General features: G+C 45.9%; 1 protein-coding gene and 1 long non-coding RNA gene across 9 annotated transcripts in view; both read right to left on the bottom strand.

Moving 5' to 3' along the window:
* The window catches only part of LOC139772826 (uncharacterized), a 203,622-nt gene that overhangs the window by 169,580 nt on the left and 16,809 nt on the right, over positions 1-17,233 (bottom strand). The window lies entirely within an intron of this gene.
* Positions 1-17,233, bottom strand: part of LOC139772924 (uncharacterized) — a 101,262-nt gene that overhangs the window by 83,103 nt on the left and 926 nt on the right. The gene's annotated exons all lie outside the window — the stretch shown is intronic.

Here is a 17,233-nt window from a genome sequence, read left to right on the forward strand (position 1 = left end):
ATTATTAATATCTAGGAAAATATGAGTTGTCTGCCAGTTATTCACTTCGCGTAACGATAGGGAGAACGCTCACCGTCACGTTTTCTGGCGGGAGAGATAACGAGGCCGTGCATCATCAAACGGACACGCGAAAACGAGAAAAGCCTGAGCGTAACAAAAAAAATCCACCCTCGCGTTTCCGAAAACACGCGTGAAAGCCGATCGTGCGCACTTTTCGACATGCTGTTGTTAAAAGCGAACGAGAGCGGACAACAATAGGCTTATCGTGCACTCGGCAATGAACGGCCTAATCTGTTTCTGCCAATCGCGAAAGAACAACGATAAAACTGCAAGAGCACGACGATAAACAGACTGGATCGCCGAGCTCGTTAGCATAACTCCCGATCGTTTCGCGCGCGAGTGCTTTCCGCGAGCGGGTGTCCTATCGCGCGCACGAGTCCGTTATCATAATAACATTGATTACATGAGTCACACGATTACCTACGACTGGTGTGAAAAACGATTTATCGATTCATCGATCGCGCGCTCGTGGATCGCGATTGCCTCGCGCCAATTTATTCGACGATAAATAAAATAAATTATTCGACGATTAATCGAGAATAAAAATGCTTCAGACTCGTCTCTCAAACAATTAATATTTCTTATAGTCATGTGTATGTTTCAAGACAAAAATCTCCGCATAATATCAAACAATTAAAGATCATCACGCATTGAAATTATTGCCGGGAAGCGAAAATGGATCTTTTTAACATAAACGCAGAAATACGAATCGAATTGCAACAGGTAACGGTAATATAAATTGGATAAAGCAGCGCATCGGTTACGCGCATGAATAATTTAATTATGATAGGTATATGCGTGCATATACGGGCGGAAACTACACGGTCGCGCCCATAATGTCACACATCGCGTAATATACTACGTAATAAAAGAGCCGAGAAGCGGCGAACGATTGTAATTGAATTCTGATAGCATAATACCGAGAACGTGCGACGGTATAACGTTCTTAACGTTCCCCGCACGAAACAGGAAAAAAATACGATTACGCGTTGTCGTTTTATGATACATCCACCCTGCAATCGCCAACCCGAAACTACTCAGACGGCACGTTAAAAGGAGCACAAACAACGATGCGGTTTCGCGCGAGTCCCGAGGGGCCCGTCGTTTTATCCTCGGCTGTCACGGCGTTAACGTCTTGCGCGCGGCGCGCGGGGCCCGGCTGGTGGTAATGGTGGTCCATACGCGAGAAGATCGTCGTCACGGGTAATTGACACTTTGTAGGATAATGGTAGCGCGAATACGCGCGTTCTCATGCCCCGTCTGCCGAAGATGACTATCTGTACAACCCGTCCGATGTATGTGCGCGCGCGGTCTTGCGTCTTCAGCGTAACGTTCCATCTTCGCTTACTCACGACGACGATCGGCCGCTTTGTGTAAAATGCCCCTGTTGGCCACTGACGATTCGATCATTACGTTGCGCAAAAGTTATTGCCTGGGACGAGCAATCTGCGAGCCCCGCGCGGTAATGTCGTTCCTGCGTGTGCGCGCGAGCGAGCGGGACCAATTTACTTAATAATGATGCTTTTAGCAATAATGAAAGACCCCGGAATCTGCCGGACATCGTCCTGCGCCGCGAGCGACGCGGATAATACAATCGCGAAAAGAGTCTCGCGTACTTATACTTGTGAGCCAAGGCCGGTCAGGCCGGTGACGTGCGTGCATGGCACGCGCGACGCTCACACGGGGTAATTGCGTATGTGAAATCGGCGTTACGCCGTTACGTATCAGGCCGAGAGAGCAAATTGCATGCGTGGCGACTCGCGCGATACTAAAGAACGAGCGCATCGCGTGAATAGCCATGGTGGACCTAACTCGTCATTTTGCCGGCCAAAGATAGCGCGAGGGAATTCAGCTCTCGCGAACCGTCTGACGAACCGCTTTCTGTATTCATACAAAAAAAGATATAAAAGTTTCTAATTAATTTAGATAACCAGTCTCGATAAGCTTTTGCACTGTCTGTAATATATTTCAACATTCTAAAAAAATCTTAAACTTCCAAGGTGATGCGGATTAGTTTTTAGAGTGAGCGAAGGGGATTAGTTCATTGCATTTGCTGTCGAGGATAACGTTTTCTAAAGAAATTCGTAATATAAAAGATTCTATTATTATTTTCTGATCCTACAGATGAAGTATTTGCATTTAAATACCGTAAAAAAATATCCAAACTAGAGATATCAAGATTGTTACAATCTCACAAGAGATTTGTCACACTTCAAATATAATTTCCAGAAACATACGCTCATTGCGCCTTTTGATTTCAAATATATAAATCACTCTTCTTCTGCTTAAAAACATGTATTAAAGCGAGGTGATTTAATGGCACTTTCAAAGCGCAAAACTCAGCGTCTAATAATGATGAATTTCCTTTTTTTATTCTTTCGTTAAAAAAATTTGTAGACCTTGGCAATGAGAGCGATCTATTCCAGTCGCCGTCGCGTTAACTTCTCTCACGGAAGTTTATTTGCGTATGACGCGAGCACGGATGCCATCGTGTCGAGGGGCGCGTAAATAATCCATTCGTCTTTATCATTCGTCGTGAACCGGCGGAAAATTATGCCGTTCGTCGGATATACGCGGGGAAACGGAGATCCGAACAACAACAGTATGCAGCCTCGCGGCGACGGTGCAGCGACACGACGAGCGGCATTCAATGCATAATGCAGCGTGGATAATAAGTAAACACTTTGTCTTTCGTGCCGATCGGCGACGTACCGCGGGCTCTCGTTAATCATCTTCGCGTTTGCGATACTCAAAAGATAGATCTGTTTATGACGCGCTTTTTTAAATTTGCATTGATGATTAATAGTATCGTTTAAAGCGCGAAGATTTAAAGCGGACGCGGCAAAAAAATCGCCGGCGGCGATACAACCAGCGCGCGTTTTGCACGCTAGGTGCTTAATACGACCTTCGTGCCAAGCAAATCATTACGACCGCCGCTAGATTATCCGCATAATCAACGAACGCGTTGCTTCGTTTTTCCAAGAGTAGCGCTCTGAACTTCTAGTGACTAATTAACTCCTTTCAGCTTGGTGAAGTAATAAATCTATCTCATCTCAAGATTTTAAAACACATGTGTATAAGTATGTTTTTTCTCTCTCTTCCTTCTTCAACACAGCGTTTTAAAATCTTGAGATGTCATCATATGTATAATATTTCTAATTATATGCAAGACAGCAATTTTAAATAATGCAAGCAAATTTCTGATCTGGAAAATTATTCAAATAAAAATCTGTCTTTACATTTATAATATACGTTCCGCGAGGACAATCGAGCTGGTTATGACGATCGTGACCGTGCATACGTAACGATTTGCACCTACATGCATCTAACGTGCGCTCGGTCAGAAGCTGAACATGTTACGGCTCGACGCTTGAACCGGGCAACGTGCCGGGTAACGACGGATTGCGGAGTGCACGTGCTATGAATAGTTAGATTCGAGTTAACGTTGATTATCGTGGCGTTCGCGTGTCGTGGCGACGACGACGACGACGACCAGCGCCGCGACACGGCGCTGAAACTTTCTGATTTGACCGCCGTCTCCCATACTCCGACTCGCTAATATTAGAATTGAGCGAGCGCATACCGACGTTTCTGTCCGAGGTGCTTTGTTAGCGCTATATCCGCCGATTGGGAAGCGCTAGAGTTAAATATATATCAGAAATACGCAGCCGCTGATAATTTTAAACATCTCGCGGAGCTGCGATGAAAAAGTAAACTCTCGCAAAAGATAAAATACGAGTTATTGGTTTGGAAAAGGACAATTGCAATTTTGAAAAATTCCTTTACTCTTCAAACAGAATATTTTAAAATAGTCGCGTGTAATCAAAATACAGATATTCCAAAATAAAAAAAAGAATATTAGAATCTTATCTTTGCTACGCAAGCCACATTCAATCATATGATTTTTATTTGTATTTGTACTCACTTTTTTCAAACCAAAACAAAATGTTATAATTTTTTAATATTAAAATTTTCCTCTATTTGGGGAACAACGGGAGAGATGCATCTGATAAAATAACTTCCCAAGTTGTAGCTGTTTATTCGGTTAAGCACCGTCCCGTGTTGAACACCGATATGATTAAATGCGGGTCGAATAAACGCGACCGCCCGACGCGCACATAATGATTTATCAGCACGAAGGCGACTCGCGTTGCAGGCCGGTGCAAACCGATACGGTGAACGATATATCGGCGGGATTGGATCTGGGTCAAGGAGAAATCGGATCGTGTTGCCCGAGTTGCTTCGTACTGCCAAAGGTTTGGCATCGTTCGCATTGATCACGCGACGGCAACGAGACAACGCAATCGATAGGAGGGCAATCGTTCACTCAAACCGGTTTAACCTTTCCGTTAGCATTGGGGGGGGGGGAGAGGGAGGGAGGGAGGGAGGGGGGAGAGAGAGAGAGAGCAAATTGCCGAAATCGGTTCTCATTAAATTCAATAATATATACGTATGTTTCTTATCGGTGCAGATTGGGGTCACGAATAAATGGTCCGTACGCGATGCTAAATCGCCGTTTAAAATATTAATATCAAAAAGATAAGATCAACGCGAACAACATCATTTTCATCTATTCAAAACTTTGTAAAAGACTTATGACGTTATAAAAAAAAATGCGCTGAAGTTTCCACACGTCGACGAGTGTATATCGCTATAAAATCTGAGCGCGGTAAAATCCGTTACCTCGCATTCGCGCCTCGATGCGTTCTCGATTTCCCTATAAACCTCGGAGGAGAACCGTCCTAAATCCCGTATACGATCGCGCGGCGAAAACAGGGAGGCGGCTCAGAGAGAAGCCGGAGGAGCGTAAAGCGCGCACCGGGACAAAGGCGAGAGACAAAATCCAGAACGCGGACAGCTTGTCTATTCGCATACATACCCAGAGATGATTCTAATTACAAACGGGGGAATCCGGCGCTATAATATGATCATTCGTGCATTCTCATTAACAATTACTGCGAAAGGAGAGTTAATGCGCGGCTTGATCACGGTCATAATTAGCCCCATCCATCGAATACGGTGGAAGCGAGAGCGAGAACTAGACGAGGCCAGCGCTTTAGCGTGATACACAACGGTCGTTACAATCAACATTTATATCGTCAACAAACGAAAGATGATGGTATAGCTATAATATGCGGAAAATAACGTAACAACAGAAAATCGTGTCAGAGTGCTTAAACACTAAAGCTAACAAACGAGAAGAAGCATTCAGGTCAAAACTAAATAGAACCGTAAATTTTGACATCTTTTAAAATTTCGTTCTTGCCTCTCGCAACGTTATTCATGCTGACTGTTCTGTTATGTTTCTTCTCTGGTTACCAGTGACTATCTACAATCTCGACTAGTTTTTTTTGTAGTTCCTTTTGTAGTATCAATATCGATAATTAGTCATCAGGTGGTTTACGAGGTGCAGCCGCTAATTCATCGGAGACACCTGCGGCAGGTAGGCTCGTTCGGCACATTTCATTGCCGATCTTCACGGACAGGCTCAATATCGGGGCAATGATCTTTGCGGCGCCATAGGAATTATCGATATTCTTTTGCCATCGTTCACTTTGCGGTGGCGCACGCAGTTGCAGTAAAACTTTATGGGCGCGGTGAAAAACGACCCGAAAAATCCGGCAATTCGTGCCGAACCCTGGGAAGTCGAAAGTCATATATCAAAAGATCGATTTTCGGCACACGAAGTTGCGAAGCTCAAACAGACCTAAACGATCAAAGTTGAAAGATAGAATTTATTGTCGTCGTAAATGTTCAGCCACCGGAACGAAGAACTAAATGAAAGTCCCTAATTTAAAATTTCAAGGGCCATTTTTTCAGGTGTTAAAATTGATTTTTTGCTATCCTTTTTGCTTCGGCTCCACCTTTTCGCAAAGTGCAGCAGCGACATGTGCTATACCCGACCGTTAATTATCTCCGTGAAAAACCTTCGGGCGAGAGACAGCTCACCTGCGGACACGCCATTACGCTTAATGACGATTAATTTCGATTTAATCGAATCCGACGTATTCGTTACTACTTTAATTATCGGACGCCAACGAACGCCGGTCCACATCGCTACATCGGGATAATTAGAGCGATAGTGCGTAATGGCTTGTAATGGAGTCGATACACAATCACCGGTACACATCGCACGCATTTGCGGCCAGACGTGAACAATATTCGCGGAACGGACGTTCTCTCTGACTTCCGGAACGTCTCAGTCTGGATCTCATTATGTGACCCCTCCTCGACGTCCCTTCTGTCCCTCCGCGCTAGATCGGAGAACATCGACGAGGAGAGAACGAGACGACACGTCGTCCCCGAATAGACACGGCGAAGTGTTGTAGGAGGGCGAGCGGAAGGGAGGGAAGGAGCCGGGGCGTTATTGTTCTTCAAAACAATTTAAACTTTAATTACTTCGCTGAACTGCAGAAACGGCGTTGCGACAGTCTCACTGTTTGCCATCGTAAAATTAATTGGCTTCTCCTTTTGCCTCCCTCTTCCCGCTTCGACCGCGTTTCGAGCGTATGAATCCTCTTTCTCACACACACGCACATACGTACGTGTCGCGCATTTCTTTCCTCATACAGGGTGACTCCAATAGTCTTTAAACTTTGCAAATATGCTTTATTTCGAAATATCCTCTCGACAATTAAACTCTTTATCGGATTTACATTTTCGTAACTCCTCATAATTTTCAGATAAATACATTTCTAATTAAAGTAACGTTTGCTTTAACTCAAGTATAAGAGAATGAAGATTTGTATTTAAATTTTATTTACTTTCACATAAAATTCTTTCTCTGTTGAAGAAAAATCAATTGCAAATTGATCGGAGGATACTCCTCCTTTTGACGAGTTACTTTAGAGTCACCCTATACGCTCGCCTCCGCCTCCTTGTTCCTCCGACTTCCTTTCCCTTCACGTTTCTCCGCGGCTGGCATTGTGGACCAATTGATACGCGGAGGTGCAGATCGAACCGCTTTCCACGCCGGCTCGTGCGTTATATCCCCGATGCAATTACCGGGAGTGCCATCTGTCACGCCGCTACACCCGCGGATATATCCGAATATCCGCCGGTTATAATGCGGCTCTTCGTGAAATTTACTCGCGAGGACCAATCGCTCGCAATCGAATCGCGTTATCCGGCAGCCGATAAAAAAAATGGGAGATATTTTCAGAAAAAACGTGTCAAACACTCACCCTCCCCCTCTTCCTCTCTGATACTTTTTGATACGTTTTTTAAACAAACCTGCCTGCAAAAATGTCGAAGATAAACGAGTGAAACCGAGCAACTCGGAAAATTCAGTAAAATGAAATTGTTCGAAATTCCGCTATTTTTTGTTATAACTGCGTGACAACCATATTTTTTCTTCTGTTTAAACAAGATAAATTTTGCTTCATTGCTTGCTAAAATATTAAAAAATTCGAAATTGCTGCAATATCACCGTTTTCACAAATTTTAATCGCGGCGGATATATAAAAAAGCACGAAATTTCAATGAGATAAATATAGCTTTATATTAGCTGAATATTAGATCTTATGAATTAGTCCGGCCACTCATACAAAAATAAATATGATATAAGTGATTCTGAACATACCGGAAGTTCACGAGATCACGAACATTCGTACATCACGTTGTTTTTTTAGCGTCATTTTTCACGACTCGTAGATTCGTTTATGCGACCACACGAAAAAGTCGGAAGGAGCGGTCGAGAGGAGAATACGGCGGGTTGAGAACATCGAAAGAAAAGTAGAACCGGAGACGAACGGAAGAAGGTAGATGAAGAAAAATCATACGCGCCACGCCCGCGGAAATAAAATCCAGTTCTCGCCCAGAGTCCCGTGTTTGTTGATATTCATTCACCTCTTCAACCTACTTTATTTGCCTCTCCAACCTGCTGCCTCGGATTTGACACGTTAATAGAATTTTGTTTTTCACGCTACATTTCCCTAGCAACCAAACAACGATACACAGCTTTCTGCTTCCGTTTGGTGATTTTATTTTAAATGTCATTACTCTCGTTTTATTTACCTCAAATTTGAACCGAATCAAGCAGTATATTATAAACTGTATCTATTTTATGAATAATTATATCATTTTAAATAAAAATGTTTTTCATTTAATATACGACTCTTTTTGAAGCAACCAATTCAATTCTCGTCACTCGTACAACTCTGATGACTTTATGGTAACATAAACAGTTTAATCATAAACACATCAAACGCGCATTAACATCCGGCAATAACGGCTACTGCTTGATCGGGCCCATAAGGGGGGTGATGGCGCACGCGGTGTCTCGCGTCTCGACGGGAAAATTCTCGACGACGGCATCTTCTCCCCGGGCCACTTCGATCGGCCATAGCCGGGGTTCGGAACAGCAGCTGGCGGTGCGGCGGGCAGGAAAAACGGAATCCGAGCAGTCGTTCGTGTCCGCGCGCGCGCCACGCCCGCGGAAATAAAATTCGTTTCCCCACACGAATATACGAGAGAGATAAAAAAGAGAAAGAGAAAAAAAGAGAGAGAGAGAACGCTGAAGCAGGGGGAGGAGGCTGCGCTTGTTGATATTCATTTGGTACGTCACTTCTACCCGATGCGCGTTGCAGCCCGCCGCCGCCGCCGCGCCGGTATACTCGCCCCGCGCGCGCGGGGGCTGCGTTCGCCGGAAACGATTCGATGTTCCTCCCTCTCTCGCCCCTGCCCCGTGCACCGTCGCCTGCCGCCTGCCGCCCACCCTCTCTACCGCCCTTCTCTATTCCGCACAACGAGCGCAGCCGTAATGCCGGCGGCCAATGCTCGCGAAAAGCTGACTCAGGCATCGCCGTATGGCCGGGCACGGTGCATCGATCGCCTTCTCCGCTGCACCTCCTCCACCCTCGCGAGAGAACCTCACCCCACATCCACCTCGCGCAACCCCGCCGCACCCCCTCTTCCTCCTACCCGCTGCTCCTCCTGCAAAACCCTCCCGCAACCCTCTTTGCTTGCACCTTGTGCCAGCGCGGCCGGGCTTTAGCCCCCGTGGGCTGCGCGAGTATACCCGATTTAACGTTATTACGCCGACGATTTGCGCGACGCGACGCGACGCGACGCTATGCGACGCGGGGGCGACACGGCGAGGCGCAGCGGTTATGCGACCCGCGCCGCTCCGCCGCTGATTGGAATGCGCGAACGCGACGATTTACGCTACCATGGATTATATCTCTCGCGTGCGCGCCGCGGATTTCATCGAAGATCGATCGCCATGCGTCTAACGCGTAGTCGATAACGACGCGCGAAATAAATGTAAAATACATGTCTGCGATTCGGAAATGGCACCGATAACAAATGTATTTTACGCATTTTATCGCGACATTAGCCATAAAAGTGGGATATGTGATAAAGTATAGCTATTTGATACGGAATAAAGACAGAACGCATATGCGAGAGAGAGATATCGATATATAAATTACTTAATATTATAGAGTTTAATGATTCTCTTTATGAAATTTTCGCGCACACTTTTATTGTACGATATACTTCAAGGCTCTGGATCTCGTAAAACAAGATTCTTATTAGTGCTACGAAGTCAATTGTCGTAACAATAGCTCATAATTAGGGTCACACAAAGCACGGGAAAGATTACGTATAATCGTTCACATAACGATAAGCAATCTCATTCTCTTTCTCTCTCTCAGCTACAAATCGGCAAACGAAGCGACCGTAATTATAATACACTTAAGTACTTAACTACGGAGCAACGTGGAGAAAGAAGCGAGCTAGGAGAGGTTCAAAGAGCGTAAAGTAAGTAAATAAGTACAGTGTCGCCAAAGTTTGTCGCTTCAGCCGTCCGGATTACTGGGTTCCAGTTACCTCGAGCTCGGTTATCGCGAGCTGAAAAGATGGTAGAAACCGGCGAGAAACCAGTGAGAAAACCTCCGTCGCCGTCGCCGTCGCTGTCGCCGTCGCCGTCGGCGCGACGTTGAAAAGAGAGAGAAACGAGATGACAGTGTTGGCGATCGTTGCAGATGACATCGAACCGCGGCGCACTCCGGTCGGATGGTTATTTCATGCGAGTAGCAATAACATTTTCCTAGCATTTAGTTAATGGATGGACGCTCTCTTCGTCTCTCTCATTTTCTCCCTCCGTCCTCCTCTTTCATTCGCACGTGTCGCTGCGCACGTGCACGAGTCGCGCTGTGTAGTGACATTAAAACACCGACGCGGAAAAGCGCGATGGTCGTTATTATTGCGCGAGCAAAAGCGCACGAGTTTCCGTCTCTCGCGACTGCGTGTACGAGCGATTTTGCGCGGAACATCGAAACGTTCATATCGTTTATTATCGTTAATGATAATAATGGAATCGCTCGCAAGATTTTTTACCACTAAACGCACATTAGTGAATAATTTTTACGAAACCGTGCGAGAAAAATTGACCTGTAAATCGATCAAAGACCGAAAGAAGATCAGAAGATGGCTCGATGAATTTGAAACACCTCGCGTATTAGTTGCGTTCGGTATAACAGACATGTACGGTGCATCATGAGTCAGCCCGGGCACAGGTGGCATTTTCTAACTAGGAAAGACCGGCACGTCGCATCGATCCGTGACGCAAAGCACGTCTATCGCTAAACTGCGCCATTTCTACGATAATAAAGCATCATTTATCGCGAGACCGCGGAGACGCCGCGGTTCTCGGAATCGCGATATATCATATTCGATGAAACTTTCGCAATCCGCGCGTATTTACGCGCACAGCCGAACATTTGTTTCCCACATTCCCCGTCGTTTTGCAATCACTTTTACATAACGCACGCTAACGACCCGGGGACGACTATATCCGCGACGTCGGGCCGTTCTATATACAAAGTGGTAACATAGCTGATAGCACAAAATTGCAAGCTAGGGTCTATCACCGCAAACTAAAGCCATTTCACGAGATTTCGCGTAGCGCAAAGCGCGCTACGCTGTAATCTAACAGTTGCGTCGAGTCGCAGACATAAGTCGCAAATCACGACCACGAGTGAACCGCTCCGATGCAGAACGTACGAATCACGACCAATTAATACTACGGAGCCTCGAAATATTTCATCGCTGGCGTAGAAAATTACCCGCCCGAGCGCCGCAAGAACTGTTGGGATCCGATAACCGGTTGCGCGCCGCGATATCGTGCTGAAATAAACCGTTTGACGGGCGCGTGAAGACTCGTGTGTCCATAGTAGCTTCCGCGGCGCGTATCTGCGGAAACCTCGTCGCAATGTCGAGGTCAATTATACTTTTTTTTTCTCCACGACCCCCGCGGAGATAGAACGTAGACGTTAACTTTCTCAATTAACTGCTCGCGCGACTTGGATAGAGATCTCGGACGGAGATAGAGACCGTTTCGTTGCCGATGACACGAGCGCACAGGTTCGTTGAAATCGATACGCGCTATCGATGGCTCGCGTAGCTCGGAGCGGAAAGAGATGAATAAATAAAGACGCATATTACCTCGATGTCCGCGGATATAACCCCCTCTCTCTCCATCGTGCTTTCGCTCGTGATCACAAGCAACTTTGTTTCCCCCGCGCAGCTGTTGCAGCTGAGTTTTCGGTCTCACGGTTGTACGAGGAGAGGTATCGGGCAAGTATTCGTACAGCATTTATCATTAATACGATTAGCTACCCGAGTTTAATCGGGAATTGGAGATAAAAATAAAATAGATATATTGTCAAAATGAATTTTTGTCTCGCGCTTTATTCTCGTTAGCGACAAACTGGATTTGCGGGCAGTTATCGGGTGATTAATCGATCGACAGGAAGCTATGTTTTTCCGTCCGTGTCATGTCAATGGCATTAAAACCGAACTAATTACAATTGACATTCTACTTGAAGGTGACGCAAGAAATGAAATAAAAGCGGCGTCGCTGGCCGTTCCATTTGCACGTCTAACCAAGTAAAGGGAACATAAGAACGTGAAAGATTAATGGAAAGCTATAAATCACGGCGTACGAGCTACCGATTCCGAGTCATTGAAACTTTTATGGATGGGCAGCACAATTAAATCGATAACGTTAATGCTCATTACGTAGAAACTCAACCCAGAAACGCGATATAGAGCGTTATAAATATTTCAATTCGCTCCGAATGTGTAACGACGTGTCACCTTGCGTCCATCGATCGCCAGTGGTTACATATCGTTTTCTATTAAATAAATGGCATCATCGGCAAATAACCATGCACCGATTACAGCGATAATTATTACGTTAAAATTTGACGCGGTAACAAACTCAGATGGAAGAAATTAGTCAAATAATATAGAGGCTTTTAATTTCAATTCATTTATTCGTAAAGCCGCGCATTATACTCTATCATGCATACGCACACGTATAGTTTCAACATAAATATAGAAATGTCTATTTTCTATATAAAATGTGGCGAGAATGCAATTCGCCGCCGGCGAGTAAACAACGTCAAAACCGTTCGCTGTAATCGACACGAGAATGGCAGAATTAACACGCGCAAAAATTGACGGGTCGTTCTGGAGCCCGGTGAACTTCCATTTGCGTTTTTCAAATATTCCATTTGACGAGCTCATCCATTTTTGCCTATCCGGCCGTGCGTTCTCGCGTAGACTAATGTACGCGTGTCGCCCGTGCCACGTCATGTCGCGAACATCGCCGGCTGCGATTTCGCGATGGGTATCCGGATCACTGAACTTGCAGGCATTCAGCGAATGGACGAATAATACGTGGATAAATGTGGATTCACGGTAGATAAGAGAGAAAGAGTGAGAGAAGCGAGCGAGCGTATAGTTCGATTTGTCTCTCGTTCGTCCGAGGGAGAGAAAAAAACCGTCGCGTCGGGCCTAAACCGCCGTTAAATCGCTCTTATTCGTTTGCATCACCTACCTCTACCTGCCTACGAATGAAATCGCGTCTATTGTACGAGTGCTCCGCAAGAAAAACGGGAAGGGAGAGGAGAGAGAAGGAGGGTGAACCACCCTTCTTCTTCTTCGTGGCTGCGTTGCAGCCCCTCGTGAGACGTGCGCCCCGGAATACCGGCGCCGAGACTCCGAGTCGCGCTTTTTTCGCTGCCCGCCAATCGATATTTCCGGTTGGAATAATTGCGACGCTAAACTCAAGCTGCCAAACCAGATCAATACTCGTAGAACATGTACATGATGAATCATGTTACTTCGCGCGATCTGAAAAAACTTTTTACTATTTTTATCGCCATCGCAAATGTTAGGATTTATCGGTTTCAAATAACAGATAGATATTGTTGAATGTAAGTGTGATTTTCCGACAATCATTTAATGAATATCTCGTTCGCGGTCAAAATTATAAAATTTATTCTACGAGGCATTTTTGGATGTATGCGAGAACGCTAAGCCGCTTTATCATCGTTTCCAGCAGAATTCGTTTTCTCAGGATCCGCGGTCACGTTATTCCACAAGCGCGGTCCTCGTGGGTAAGATGCATAGCGCTGCGAGGATTAATGTCATAGAGAAATCTCGAGCGGCACTCGGCTCCGGAGAGTGGATGCCAGAGGCGAACACGAAAAACACTCGTATATCCTCGGTGCATTCTATGTTTACGGGCTGTTAACTGCGTGCGACTGTCTCGAGTTACATCAATAAACACGTACATAGATGCGCGCGCACGTGCAAGAGCGGAGAGAGAGAGAGAGAGAGAGAGAGAGCCCGGGGGTGGAGAGCCGGACGGGGCGAAATAGAGAGACCATTTATTATTATTCAGCCGGCTCGTCTTACATCAATAAATATTTATCGACGTTCAAGCGCATGCGCGTTTCATGCGAGCGAGATGCGCAACTAGGCGCATTAGCATAATCGTCGAAGCGGACGCGAGACGACGTGCAACCGAAGCCTGATCCCCTTCTCCAGGAATCAGATCTATATAAAGATTTATGAAACCTAAGTTTCAGAAACTACCAGCAAGTTTCTACGAAAAAGATTCGTTTTAAAAAGTTTGCCAATTTTTTCATGCCACTCGTTAAAGCTAATTAAAAATAATTTTTCTAGCTAAGTACAGAGTCAAGAAGTTACCCATTTCTACCCTTTTTGCTTTTCCTCTTTCTTCGATCTTATTCCTCCGCGAAAGAAAAGGGGAAGAGACGGAAAAAGAGAGAAAGAGAGAGCGAGATCTTCCCTTATTTCGCGGTATCCGCACGAAACCTCGGCGCAAGAGACTAATTGGATTTCGCTCCCTCGACACGCTAATGACCGTATTCCATTTCCGCGGCTCGAGGTAGTCGGCGCGATGCATCTCCTCGCACGATCTTCCGGCGGTCGGTCGCGCCGCGCCGGTGGCATTCGAGCGAAAATCGCATTACCGCCGCGGTCGAAAGAGTTCCGTTCCCGCGAGTGCTTAGCGTAAATATCGGGAAACTAAAGAAAGAAAGGGAAAAACTCGCGTGTACCCTCCGTACCGAATGAATTCGAAGAATCTCGTCTGGCCTTCGTAATCTCGCTATCTCAATACGATTGAATCTACCGCCTATGTTATAAAACTGATATATGATAAGTCATAAGAAATAAATAGGCTAGGTGGCATGTAAAGATAAGATACAACGCGTTTATAATTACATCTCAACTAAAACATCGGTCTCTGTGATTTCAACGGTAATTCATAATTTATGCTGTATTCGGGATTTATACTGTAAATACAAATTTATTTATCTTATAAACGCTCTCTCTCATCAGCTAAAAAAAAACGACATTCATATATCTCAGCGAATAAAAGATGCGCACCGTTAGATCTCGGAAATTACAAATTTTCGGCAAGACAAGATAAATCGCCATATCGTGCCGCAGATTTGTATTTAGCGTTTCATTGATTTATCCTACAAAGTACGTGATGTGTATTCTAGGAACGATAAACAACAGGTGCATCGCGCGCATAACGCGTTCGGCTTCCTTCTGTTCTCTGAACAGTGCTCTGCCTTGATCGCCGGTACATCAATCGCGCAGATGCACGTCAATCGCTTTGCACATGCACATCGCATGCACATCGTTCTTCCGGCAACATCGATTTCAGGGTGCCGAGAATGTTACCGACATCGCGATGCCCACGCAGCCGACCCGTGCGAATGAAGCGACGTTACCGTCCGCCAATTCGCGAGACGCGCAGCTGCAGACGCACGGATGCATTCGTTTCGCATGGTGCAATATATTTGTCCAATCTCGAAAAATAAATGTATTCCACTCGCTTGCGTAGAAAAATATTCCGCATTTTTCTTCCTCTCGAAATGAATCTATACACTGTGATCTCAAAGATTTCGAGACCATTCCACATCCTAAACTTCTCGAAATATTAAATATAAATTCATAAATTATTATTTTAGGGAAAACCACGCCATAATTACAACAACGGTGAATTAAATATAAACTTAAGCGTATACTCGTGCGAGATTACGTGAAAAGTACTTTCTGCATTGAGTTAATTTCGCACGAGTCTCACCGCTCAAAGCTGACTTTCGGAATTGCGCGTCGCATTTAATTAACGAGCACGCCCGATTGCGAATCCGAGGCCTCGCGGCGCGGCGCGGCGAGGCGCGGCGCGGTGCGAACTTAATGACGATATTATTCGGAGCCTCGGCTTTGCTCGACGAGTGTATCGCGACGGACGAGGTGGCTGGTGTGGAAGATGGAGGATGACAGACAGAGACGTCCGTTGCGTGCGACCTACATCGCTTGAATCACCGCGAGTCGCTTTATCTATTTTTAAGCGCGGATCTATATTGTATCTCGATGCAGACCGCGATGCGTGACGCGAGGATGCGAGGCGGTTCCGCTCGGCGGAAAACAAGGTATTTAAACAGAGCGCTATTCGCGAAGATACTCGGAACTTATCACGTGTTAGAGGTGTGCAATCTGCCGATCTTATTAAAGGCTTAAACACGATACGATCGTATGGTTTAAGCGCGGGAACGAAGCAGCGCGTAAAATTTCAAGGCAGCGTTGTGTGACGCGCGCGTGCATGAATCTCCAGTATATCGCGTGTGCCGGCGGTTAAATGAAACAGAAGTAACTGTCACCACGCAAGATAAGCCAGCCGAAAGAACATTGGCTGGCGTTTAACGTGAAAAAAAGACAATGACGATTCGGCAAATGTGTAGTTATTGTATTATATTAGAGCCGAATTTATATCATAGCCCACTGGAAATTAATCGATGAATTCAGTTTTCGTGAAATTTAATTCGCAACAAGTCTTTTCATTTAAATTGTTAATTGCGCAAAAACTATCGGTATCTCGAATACATTTTTTTCTCGATATCAATCTCCAATTAGTCAAGGAATGAACAGTTAAAAAAAAACCACACGAAGGGCGGTTTGAGGGCAGCCTGTATTTCCACGGACGATCGATAAGACCCACGATGTATTACACAGCCGTGAAAATGTAATCCTCTATCGGCGCGAGCTGACTGCCGCGATGCCGCGTCGGCCAATGTAGCACGCGAGCGAACGCGCTTGGCCGGCAAATACAACGCGCGTCGAAGCGACGCGTTTGTTTCGCGGAATTGTGTCCGCACCGGGAAACGGACGCGAAACAACACGCGCGCGAACGAGCGCGGAACGAGAAACACCGGCGGGGTTTAAAAGCGCGGAAAAAATCACAAACGCGATTGAACGTCGCCGTTCGAACAACCGACAAATTTTTTTTCTCCCTGCGCGATGTGAAACGATCGATAAGCGACGCGCGGCTCGAGATTCAGCACCGGACAACGCGGAGCGAAAATCAGATTACCTCGGCGGCAAAACGATTCCAGACGCACGTGGCATCGAGGCTTGGCCTGGGAGAGCCGTGAGAAATGTACGCGGCTCGCGGTTCCGCGTATTATTGAAGACTTGGCACAGATCGCGGTAGAGAAACTGCTGCTCGCTCACTTTTCCGCGCTGTGCACTTACGTGATCTTTATGCGCCCGTAGCCCCCACGGTGACATTTAGTTGTAGGAATGCGCGGGAGCGTCGACGCCAACACGCAGCCGGAATGATACACCGTAAACAATAATGCAGCGTTGAAACTCATCTTAATCGGCTTATTAGTCTTCTCTCTCCGCCCGCCGTTTATCATGTCGTGTTCGTCATATATGCGTTCCGCTTAAAGCTGCCGGGGTTATAACATTAATACAGCGAACATCGATGTCCCGGAGCGACGTATGAGAATCAAATTAAATCTACTACGTACACTATCGGCTTTTCCACGAAATGAGA

This window comes from Temnothorax nylanderi, unplaced genomic scaffold (assembly GCF_030848795.1).
Source record: "Temnothorax nylanderi isolate EJ_2023f unplaced genomic scaffold, tnyl_v1.0 TNYL_tig0054_pilon, whole genome shotgun sequence".
Classification (NCBI taxonomy): domain Eukaryota; kingdom Metazoa; phylum Arthropoda; class Insecta; order Hymenoptera; family Formicidae; genus Temnothorax; species Temnothorax nylanderi.